The following is a 13,064-nucleotide window of genomic DNA, read 5'->3' as shown; positions in this document are numbered from 1 at the left end:
TTTTGCAATAATAAGGATCAAATCGCAATGCTTCGACTACAATGCAAATGCAATCATAACAGTATGTTCAGAATCGTGATGGCCAGATCATGTAATTTTTTTGCGGTATTTTTATTTCTTTTATTGAATGCGGGCCTGCACCGAATTGTACGGTCACGTACGCACACTTTTTTCTGCTAAGTTTTAGGTAAAATCGTAGATGATAAAATTAGATAATTACTTAAATTACGAAGAATATTTGAAATTATAATTTTTTTTATTTTTAGCACAATTGAAATTGTGCTTGAATTTCGATATAGAAAATTGCTAATCCGCTGATTTCTGTAAAAAGTTTGTTCTGGAAAGTTGAATTGAAAAAATATTTTTGACATACTTTTGTGTGTGAATTTCGAGTTAGCCGATTCCAGTAATTCCTGTAAAAAACTGGTACAAATTTTTATGCGTTTAATTTACGTATAATATTTGTTAAAATTCACAATTACTCTTCTTGAACCATGATGGCCCAGGGGATAGAATTCTCGCCTCCCAAGATGACCCGGGTTCGAGCATCAGCGATGGCTGGTCGATACGAATTTCGCTCCCGATTTGCACCGATCTCAGTGCTGACGTAAAATATCCTCAATGGTAGACGGAACATGGGTTAGAGTACACTTGTCTTCAGGGTAATCGTCGTTTTCTTCTCCATGTAACGCGGATGCGGGTTAGTTCCATCAAAAAGTCCTCCCCGAAGGCAAACTTCTCCCAATACTTGATTCAGAAGTTCTTTAGTCTTCTGCGTCGGGGTCACATTTACAAGGCTACGGAGTTGAACATTGGTAGTCGTATACCCTAAATTAACTCGGCTGTTCAACGACGGTTATAAAATGTGAAAATATAATGCTCATTTTGAACATTTTTGTGAGAATGGAACAGAAAATTCTAAAATTCTGTGAGAAATGGCGCGAATGGAATTTTTTACTTCAGAAACAAATAATAAATTATTAACAGTTCAATCATTCACAGTTCATTCTGCGATAAAACTTTTTTTCCCAACAATTTCTACTCAGCAAATTTTAATTCATTTTCCTTTGTAAAAAAAAATGGCTCTATGGTGTTAAACAAAAAGTTCTTAATATTATATTATTTCTTTGACAAATAACTGTCCTGTTCATTTCTTAAGTTGGTATTAATTTAATACAGTTCAATACAAATAAAATTTAGTGTGTCAATTTCGAGTTAGTCGATTATCATTCCTGTAATTTTTGTTAAAAATTGGCTCGAAAATGCTATACAAAAAAGTTTTATTAGTTAAGAAAAATCAACCTGTTCATCTTTTACGTTGGTATAAATTAAAAGAATTCAATCAGATGAAACACGAACTTTATTGCATTAGTTTCGAGTTAGTATCACCTATCCAGGATTCTGTGTGAAAAAATTGTCGAAAATGTTAAACAAGAAGGTTTTATTGGTAAAATTTATCTTCTAAGAAAATTAACCTTTTAATTATAACCTACCATTGACAATTCTATCCAAATACAAACGAACTTTAATGTGTCTGTTTCTAGTTATTAAATATGATGTCAGTAATTTCTGTGAAATGTTGGTTCTGAAATTTAAAATAGATAAATTTTATAAGTGAACTTTTCTCATCAGAAAACTGGTCAGAAAAACTTGCCCAGGTACAATAAAACTTTTTGCATTAATTCCGAGTTAATAAATTTCCATTCAGATAAATTTTGTAAAAATAAATTTCTATCAGAACTATCAAGTTTTTTCTCATCAGATAACTCACCTGTTCAATTCTTATGCTGGCATGGATTTAAAACAATTTTATACAAATACAATTAAACTTTTTTAAGGATTTTTTTAATTATTATTTTGCCAATTATCAGTCATTTTAGTAATTTCTCTTAAAAAATTGACTAAAAAAATTAAATTAATTATATTATTGGATTTTCTTTATAAGGAAGTTAATCAGTTTATTTCTTAAATTGGTATAATTTGGTAAAATTTATCTTCTAAGAAAATTAACCTTTTCATTATAACCTACCATTGACAATTCAATCCAAATACAAACAAACTTTAATGTGTCGGTTTCTAGTTATTAAATATGATTTCAGTAATTTCTGTGAAATGTTGGTTCTGAAATTTAAAATGGAAAAATTTTATAAGTTAATTTTTCTCATCAGAAAACTGGTCAGAAAAACTTGTCCAAGTACAATAAAACTTCTTGCATTAATTCCGAGTTAATAAATTTACATTCAGATAAATTTTGTAAAAATAAATTTCTATCAAAACTATCAAATTTTTCCTCATCAGATAACTCACCTAATCAATTCTTATGCTGGCATGGATTTAAAACAATTTTATACAAATACAATTGAACTTTTTAAGGGTTTTTTTTTATTATTATTTTGCCAATTATCAGTCATTTTAGTAATTTATCTTAAAAATTGACTAAAAAAATTAAATTAATTATATTATTTGAGCTTCTTCATAAGGAAGTTAACCAGTTTATTTCTTAAATTGGTATAAATTTAAAATATTTCGATATAAATACCGTGGAAATTTTATGTACCAATTCCAAGTTACGCAGTTAACAATTATTTCAGTTATATCTGTGAAAAATTGATTCGAAAACGTTAAATAAAATAGTCGTATTGTTAGAATTTTTCATATATGAAAAATAACTAGAGCATTTCTTTTTTTGGCATAAATTTTAAATATTTCAGTATATAACTTAACTTTCATGTGTCTATTTCAAGTTAACCAATTAATCAAAAATTCCTGTAGTCTTTGCAAAAAATTAATCAAAAATGTTAATCAAACGAATTTCAATTATTAGAATTGTCTATACAAGGAAAAATAACTAGTTCATTTGTTACGTTTGTGTCGATGAAAATATTTCAATACACAATTGAATTTCCATGTGTTCAATTTCGAGTAAATAAATTAATCGATCATTCCAGTATTTTTTGGAGAAAAAAAATTTTTTAAAAAATGTAAAACAAAAGAAGTTTTTTTGTTATAGTTATCTATGTAAGGAAAAATAAATAGTTCATTTGTTATGATGGTAAAAACTAGAATATTTCAATACTCAATTGAACTTCTGTGTTTTCGATTTCGAGTTAACCAATTAAGCAATCATTCCAGTAATTTCTGTAAAATTGAAAATGTCAAACATAAAAGTTTTATTATTAGAATTTTCCTTATTAGGAAATTAACCATATCATTTCTTACGTTGACATAAATTTATGACAGGTCAATCCAAGGACAAACGAAATTTGTATCAATTTCAAGTTATTAAATTCCAATTTCTCAAAATTCTGTAGAAAAATTAATATCTAGGGTAAACCAACCAGTGAAGGAACATTTCATATATATTGATTAAAAATAAGAATTTGAAAGTTTTTCTTTAGATTGATTGGTAACAATAGCTTACTGCCAAACAATAGGAAGTCATCTAGCAATGTTTTGGATTACCTGGTCAAATAGACTTCTCTGGAAAATTTTTTGAATTTGTTATTATCTCTGCAACACCTTGTTTCTTTGAAAAAATTATAAGGTGAATGTTTGTATTTACATGTTTGAAGTAGAATTAATTGCATGTAATAGTTTTATTTTTCTCACTGTGAAAAGGAGAATTCAAAATATAGTTATTGAAGTTACGTTTTATTTTTTTTTAATCATCATAGCATAATAAAGTACTGGATCACCAAACGATGAAAAACCAGTGAAGGAACAAGTGTTCCTTTACTGGGTTTTTTTTCTAAGTTAAATAAAATAAAAGATAAACTTTAATTTTCTTGTACCTTTAGTGATGTTCCGCATCAAAAAATACGTATGTTAAAAATACGAAAAACAACTTCTAACCAGTGAGGGAACAGGCATGTTCCTTTACTGGGCATAGATTTCCCAGTGAATGAGCAGTATGTGTTAATATTTTGACACTTTAATTTTCAATTCATGATTACAAAAAGAAGTTAACACTTTCCAAGTATTAATATGTTATAATTTCAAGAATAGGATTGCTTTTAAATATTTGTATGGCTTATAAATTCATAAAGAGCATAAAAAAATAACCAAAATTAAGTGTTCCTTTACTGGGTGTTCATTCACTGGTAAGAGCTGTTCCTTCCCTTGGTCTTCTTACTACTTGCTATTTGAACCTCCAAAACTTTAAAACAATATCATGTAAGTTCTCTACAATTTTTTTACATAATTTGCAATTAGTAACAAATATGTTGACACTGTCATTTAACTAAAATTACGAATTTTGAAATTAATATGATTTTTTAAAAGGCAAGAGAAGCTTAAGTTTTCCTTCACTGGTTAGTTTACCCTAAATAAATAAAAACTTTTTTCTATTAATATTAAATCGAAAGTTTTTATTAGTGAAATTCTCATTGGTAAACTAGCTATTTATTTCATATTATTGCATAAATTTTAAACGATTCGATCCAAATACAATATGATTTTTGTATGTTAATTCCGATTTTAGTGAATTTCCATCAAGATAATTTTTGTAAGCAAAGAAAAAAAATTTTTCAATTATAAATCAATAAAAAGGTTATACTAGTAATTTTTCTCGTCAAATAACTATCCAGATCTTTTTCAATCAATCCTATTAATGTAAACATACATTTAAAATTGTTCTATACAAATATAATTTAATTTTGCTAAATCTAAATTACCATTCAAGATATTTCTGCAAAAAATTGGTTAAAAAATATTAAACAAAAAGGTTTTATAAGTAAAATTGTTCTAATAAGAAAATTAACCGTTTTATCGGGCCGAGAAGCCTGATTGGCAGGGAGCTGGACTGACGTTCGTGAGAGCGGGAGTTCGAATCCAGACGGCCGAAGACTCCCCGTGTAGTAAATGGTGACTAGTGCACGTTAAATCTATTGGGTCACAAATTCCTCTATGCTCTCATACCAAACTATATATCTAGGGTTACTGAATTAGAGATTCATCGTTCTCTGGTTCAGGTCAATATTTCGATCTGTGGAAGAATGATGTTTATCCATATTGACGTTTTCAGCATATAGAGATCGATAGCTATACATAGGTAGGTATGTAGGTACTTTCATTTACTTTGCACTAGAGCTGCACAATGGGCTATTGGCGACGGTCTGGGAAACATCCCCGAGAATGATCCGAAGACATGCCATCACAATTTTGGTCCTCTGCAGAAGAGATGGCATCCTCGCTTCGGTCACGCGAAGTCAAGCACTTTACGGTAGAACAGTTTAACGAGAACCAATACCGTACACCCTCCGTCCCTACGCAGTCTGATCCAAGTGGTCACCCACCCGCACACTGACCGTAGCTAGTGATGCTCGACTTCTTTGATCCACTGGGAACCGTGTCTTAACGATCAGAAGAATGAATGGTTGTATAAATGGGTCCGCCTATAAACGGGTGTGACGTATGAGTGTGGCAGAAGTCGAATTCTTGGCCATAGAGGTCGCCACTGGAAAATAATAACAATCGCACCCTTTGCCTTAATGGCCAACGACAACAACCTATTCATCTCTTTCTCTAGCATAAAATTAAGACAATTTATTCCTAAGAAAAAAAAACAATTTTTTTGTAACTATTTCGAGACATTATAGTCCTATTCCGGTTATTTCGGACAAAAAAAAAATGATTCGATGATATGAAATGGAAAGTTTTCATTAATAGAATTTTTTTTTTACAGTAAAACTAACTGTTTATTTATATCTGCTTAAATTTATTTAAAAAAAAAAAACTTATTTTAATGCAATTGAATTTTTATGAGTTAAAATTCGCGTGTAATTTTTGCTCAAGTTCTGAAACACTCAGTTTGAAAATTTCTGCGAGAATTTCGCTCTATAACTGTATCTATTCAAAAAAGTTTGTACTTAGTTAATTTTCCTCATAAAAAAAGAAATCTTACGTTTTATTTCTTACATAAACATAAATTCAGAACAGTCGAAAATTTCTGCATCAATATAAAGCTAGTAAATTCCCATTTCAGTAAGAGTTGAGTGTCTATTTCCAGTTAATAAATTCAACATTCCGAGAATAATATATCAGGTAAAATTAGCATAAATCAGTTTTAATGCATTCTTTACCAATCCGTTCTATTTATATCGATCGGTTTTAAAGTTGTTGTTGTAGTTAATTTACGTCGCACTAGAGCTGCACAATGGGCTATTGGCGACGGTCTGGGAAACATCCCTGAGGATGATCCGAAGACAAGCCATCACAATTTTGATCCTCTGCAGAGGGGATGGCACCCCTGCTTCGGTAGCCCAACGACCTGCACGCGAAGTCGAGCACTTTACGGTAGAACAGTTCAACGAGGACCAATACCGCACACCCTCGGTCCCTACGCAGACTGATCCAAGTGGTCACCCACCCCGCACACTGACCGCAACCAGTGATGCTTGACTTTGGTGATCTGCTGGGAACCGTGGCTTAACGATCAGTCCACTGCGGAACCGGTTTTAAAGAAATAGTTCCCCACGCATCGGTTAGTAATTCAAATGGAGAGAAAAAAATCAGAAAACCTCTGTTTAATTTTTATTTTTGGTCTTGTTGGATATTTTACCAAAGAGATTATTCAGCAATATTACAATAAATAAATAGACTTAAGTAAATATTTATTATTTTATTTAATAATAGTCGAAAAAATTTTGGATTGTAAGGTACATATTTTTTTAAATCATTTTAAAGAATGTTATAAAATACAACATTTGATCGAAATCGGTCGCATAATTCTTGAGAAATCGAATTTTGAAAAAGTCGTATACTTAAAATTTAATTTTTTAAGATCGATAACACTGGTTTCGTTCAAATTTTGTATTTTGTCGTTTAAAATTACATTCCATAAAATGATGTAAAAATTTGTGTACCTTACAATTCAAATTTTTCCGACTATTGTTAAATAGAATAATGAAAAATAATAAATATTTACTGAAAGTTTTATTTTGTATTGAAATATCTTTGGATAAACGAATTTTATTGTGTTGAAAATTTTTTCAATTCGCTAAAATAAAGTTCTCGAGATAGGGTAAACCAACCAGTGAAGGAACTCTACCCAGTGAAGGAAGATTTCTTATATATTGATTAAAAATAAGAATTTGAAAGTTTTTCTTTAGATTGATTGCTAACAATAGCTTACTGCCAAACAATAGGAAGTCATCTAGCGATGTTTTGGATTACCTGGTCAAATAGACTTCGCTGGAAAAATTTTTGAATTTGTTATTATCTATGCAACACCTTGTTTCCTTGAAAAAATTATAAGGTGAGTGCTTGTATTTACATGTTTCAAGTGGAATTAATTGCATGCAATAGTTTTATTTTTCTCACTGTGGAAAAGAGAATTCAAAATATAGTTATTGAAGTTACGTTTTATTTTTTTTAAGCATCATAGCATAATAAAGTACTGAGATAAGGGGTTGTTTATTCACTGGATCACCAAGCGATGAAAAACCAGTGAAGGAACAAGTGTTCCTTTACTAGGTTTTTTTCTAAGCTAATGAAAATAAAAGATAAACTCTAATTTTCTTGTACCTTTAGTGATGTTCCACATCAAAAGTATGTTAAAAATACGAAAAACAACTTCTAACCAGTGAGGGAACAGGCATGCTCCTTTACTGGGCATAGATTTCCCTTTGAATGAACAGTATGTGTTAATATGTTGACACTTTAATTTTCAATTCATGATTAGAAAAAAAATTTAAAATTTTCGAAGTATTTATATGTTATAATTTCAAAAATAGGCTTGTTTTTAAATATTTGTATGGCTTATAAATTCATAAAGAGCATTAAAAAATAACCAAAATTAAGTGTTCCTTTACTGGGTGTTCATTCACTGGTAAAAGCTGTTCCTTCACTTCTTACTACTTGTTATTTGAACCTCCAAAACTTTAAAACAATATTATGTAAGTTCTCTACAATTTTTTTTACATAACTTGCAATTAGTAACAAATATGTTGACACTGTCATTTAACTAAAATTACGAATTTAGAAATTATAATATGATTTTTTAAAAGGCAAGCGAAGCTTAAGTGTTCCTTCACTGGTTAGTTTACCCTACAACGAAATACGCAAAAAGTAAAAGTAAAATTGAATCTGTTTTTCGAAGATCATATGAAATAATGCTATTTTCATAACTGCTGTGAGTTTACAACAGTTACTCATGACTGGTTGGTCAAATTTAGCCTTTATATAGTTAGTATGGCTGGGATAGTTGACAGGGTGTTGGGCTCATGTCTGTGAGTTCGATACCCGCCGGCCGAAGACTCCCGTGTTTTAAATGGTGACTGGTGCACGTTAAAACTGTCAGGTCACTAAGTCCTCCATGTTCCCATAACAAATTATGGGGGTATTGAATTGGAGATTGATCGTTCTCTGGTTGAGATCAAAATTACGATCTGTGGATGGATGGTGTATGAATGCAGGGGTCTGTCCAGACATTTTGCGAAAGGGCCGTTTTTGTAAAATTGTGAAAAAGTTACTCGTAATTTGTGAATATAAAATAAACGTCAAGTCACATTCTTTCAACCAGGGCCCGCTTTTGTGAATTTGTGCAAATAGGGTCCGTTATTGCAAAAAAACTTTTTCAAGGAGTTTTTAAATTGTAAAGACATACAAGATTATGCTCAACACTGTAAAATTATAATTAAAAAAAATTACATTTCAAAAAAATAAACATTAATCGCAGCTACTAAATTAGTGATGCAACATATAAATATTTGGTACTTAGCCTATACTGCTGAGTCCCGCAGTGGACTGATCGTTAAGACACGGTTCCCAGCAGATCACCGAAGTCAAGCATCACTGGTTACGGTCAGTGTGCGGGTGGGTGACCACTTGGATCAGCCTGCGTAGGGACCGAGGGTGTACGGTATTGGTCCTCGTTAAACTGTTCTACCGTAAAGTAGCGCGTGCAGGTCGTCGGGCTACCGAAGCGGGGGTGCCATCCCCTCTGCAGAGGATCAAAATTGTGATGGCATGTCTTCGGATCATCCTCAGGGATGTTTCCCAGACCGTCGCCAATAGAACATTGTGCAGCTCTAGTGCGACGTAAATGAACAACAACCTATACTGCTGAACGCAGAATATTAATTTCGGACGAATAAAGGAAGAAGCGTCTGCCGAAGACAAAATTTAGTTCGTTTACATCTGTCTTTCTCCCCCCCCCCCTTCCTAAGAAGGGTTTATTCGATTAACAAAACAATAATGAAGATAAACAAATTTGTGAAGGGTCCGATTAAAAGATAAATTATTTTGTGAAGTGTCCGTTTTTATGAAAAAATATTTTGTGAACGGTCCCAAATTTCTTCTAAACAGACCCCTGGAATGTGTCCTCCCTGTGAAACGGGATAGACGTGTGTGTGACAGAAGTCGAATTCTTGTCCATAGATCGCACCCTCTCTGCCCTAATGGCCGGCCACAACAGCAATGTAATTTATTTATTAATTTTTTTTTTTTTTACAGAATTTTGCGAAATTGGAATTTACTCACTAGAAATTGATACAAAGTTCGTTTGTCTTTGAATTGAATTATCTTAAATTTATGTACGAAATAATCTGGTTGATTTCCTTATAATTTTAATTATTATAAAACTTTTATGTTTGACATTTACGTATCATTTTTTTAGCAGAAATTACGGAAATGGCTAATAATTGGTTTGTTTATTGAAATATTTTAAATTTATGCCAACTTTGATAGATGGCTAACTCGAAATCGACACACAGTTTAGCTATGTATTGAAATATTCTAATTTATACCAACGTAACAAATGAACTAGTTATTTTTCCTTATATAGACAATTCTAACAATAAAATGTATGCTGTCTCCGGATCATCTTCAGGGATTTTTCCCAGACCGTTGCCAATAGCCCATTGTGCAGCTCTAGTGCGACGTAAATTGAAGTACCTACCTATATATAGCTATCGCTCTCTATATTCTGAAAACGTCGATATGCATAAAAACCACAGTTTAACTGTAGAACCGTCTGTGCTAATATCCTGAAATTTGAAGATTGGATGAAAGAGGCAATTTTAATCCTGCATCCTATAAATCGTTCAAAAATTTCAGTTCGATCGTTCAGAAGAGAAGTTTGAAAAATGGAATTTTCTCATTGACTTTAGAACTTGCCATTTATATGAATTAAACTGCAGCCAATTCTGTTTTTTTTTTTTCCAACCATTTTAATGAAAATATCAGTGGTGTTTGCTAGCGAATATTTCTCATTAATGTTTTTCTTGTTTGTTCTTTTTAATATTTACTTTTTATTCCTCACTTCAGATTAACTCAATGATTAATGTGAATGTAATGGCATACGTGGACTGCGCACCAAATTGGTATTCTAGAAGTTACATGAAATTACCTGTTTGTTTTGTTTATAGTTATATTTTAAAAACGGTGACTCAATAAAACTAGATAAATTAAAATCATCTCTTTTTAAAATAAAATAAATAAGTTATGTACTAAATATATTATTTATTTAAAATAAAATAAATGAGCAAAATTAATGAATAAATATTACGAATTCTTTTAGAAGAAATGCAAAAATTTGTCATACTATTACTATTGACAAAAAAGATGCGTGATTAATTATGGTAGTAGATACTACTTAAAATAATAAAAAAGTATAAGTTATGCACTAAAAAGCAAAATTTATGGAGAAATAATTCAGGAGAAACATAAAAAAAAATCATTCCTTATTTTTCAAAATGAAGATCTCAAATATCTCAAGGGTGTTGCTGGGATCGAATTTTTTAGGGAGACAAAATTAAAATAGAGTTATAATAGTTCTTTATCATAAAAAAAAAATCCTACATTTGCTAATATTACTAAATATTTACTAAGAGTTGTTTTTTACATGGAATTATCTTTGAAAAAACAAATTTTATAATTGTGTGCAAAAAATTTTCAACTCGCTTAAAAAAAATCTTGAGATACAGCAAAATACGCAAAAAGGAAATTTAATAGTAGGGGGTTTAAACTTTGAAGCGCTCTCCTGACCAAATTATGGCTACCCCCTATTATTTGAAGGTCAGAAATCCGAATTTGTTGAAAAAACGGTATGTTTATTCAGAAGTAGTACAATTTTGTGTCTGATTTCATAACTTACAATATCGCTTGCTCTAAATATTTAGCACCATTAAGATCACCCTGGCAACACATTAAGATTGAGTCCTAGAAAGTGAAGATTTTATTATTAAAATAAAAGTTCTTAACCTTTTACAATAAGTGGTTATAAATGAAAAAATTGCTAATTAAATAGCACATTTGAGGTCAACCCCTCAAATTTGATCCCTAGAATGTGAAGATCCGATCGATCATTAGATCTAAAGTTATTCAGGGTAGTCCTTCTTTTTGTGCACAGTTTATATTATGCATCTAAAGATATATATAAATGCTAATGAAATAAATGTGTGGCTTAAATTTTGTTTACAAGGAACAAAATATTTCACATAAATGGCACAATATTTAACTTTTTTTCTAGTTTTTTAAAAAAGTTATAACATTTTATAATTCTTTTAAAAAATTGATTACCAGCTAATTGAATATGCTATTACTTAAAGTTAGGCAGACTGACTTATGGGTAATGCCTAATGAAAAAAAAAGGTGTGGTACTTAAAGAAATTTAAAAGCAACATGGAAATTGTTAATCATAAATGCCAAAAAAACGTTAGTAAACAACACTTGGATTTATAATAAAATCGACAAAAATAATGTGAGCCAAAAAATTTTTACTCAAATTTGAAACTCGTACATCATATTAAAAATATTGGGATTTTTAAGACCATATGGGATTTCGTAGCAACATCCGTTGCAAAAGCGATCGAAAAACAACTGTTTACAATACAACCCTGTGGAAGAAATTTTTTCGGACTTTCTGCGACAAATCTCTCCAGCATTAATATCTTTCTGCAAGATACTTTTAATAATAACAAATATATATGTTCAGGGGTCTGTCCAGGCCGAATTTACTACCGTTTAGCGGTACCTTCACAAATTCAAATTTAAGAAAAACAGTAGTTTCACAAAACACTTTTTCTTAAAATTTTATTTTTGTCTCCCTTAAGAAACAATAAATCCATATTTTTACCATATATCTGTGCTCAGTTTTTAATTTAATTTGTCAAAAATTATATCTAAATTTTCACAAAATATAGGTACCTCTCAGAAAAACCTAGACAGACCCCTGATGTTACTAATTTCAGGGATGAGATTAGCCAAAAGGCAAAAAAGCTGAATTTCCACGATATTAAATTTTACGCAAGCGCAACCCTTTAATAATAAATTCCAGACAGTTTAAGGTAATAAATAATGTGTTGACATACAATTGTGTACTAATCTATTATTATATAAATGATTACATTGCTACTTAACATTTAGTGAAAATAAAAATTACCAATTGAAAAAATAAAGCTGGAAATTATATTTTTCCTCAGTTCACATAAGAGACAATTGTTACTTGGAAAACTACCTGGTTTAGAAAATTAAAACTACTGAGAATATACATTAATATTTCATTTCTTTTAATAAATACTGTTATGTGATTTATAGCAAATATATCAGTAACATTACTTTTTAAATTATATTGGAAAACAATGGACCGAATCATTATGTTCATATTATAGTCTAATCCAGGGGTCTCCAAACTACGGCCCGAGGGCCACATCCGGCCCGCGGAGAGCTAGCATACTTGAAAACTCCTTTTAGAGAACATATTTTTTATAGCAAATTAAATTTAGTTTACTGAAGTGTTCTAATTTTATGTTGAAATTAGAACACTTCAGTAAACTGCAGTAACTTCTGTAAAATGAAAAGCTATGTTTGATATTAAAATCGTGTGAATAAGAATAGAGATATTTGCAGATTCCAGGCTTGGGACCTCTAAAAGGCTTGTCAGAAGCAGCGTCGTTTGAACTACAAAAATCGGATCTATCTGGAGGGCGGGTAAAAAATTCGGAAAATCTTATCTGCTGTGAGTAAAAGGGGAGAAAATAGCTATAATAAGTAAAAATGAGAAAGGATTGGTAGCTATGTAGTTTGAATTTTCTGTTTCTTTTTGAAAATCAATGAATTTTCTG

This window comes from Parasteatoda tepidariorum, chromosome 4, assembly GCF_982258835.1.
Source record: "Parasteatoda tepidariorum strain Cologne lab strain chromosome 4, Ptep-v5.0, whole genome shotgun sequence".
NCBI lineage: Eukaryota > Metazoa > Arthropoda > Arachnida > Araneae > Theridiidae > Parasteatoda > Parasteatoda tepidariorum.
This window is presented reverse-complemented; position numbering follows the sequence as displayed.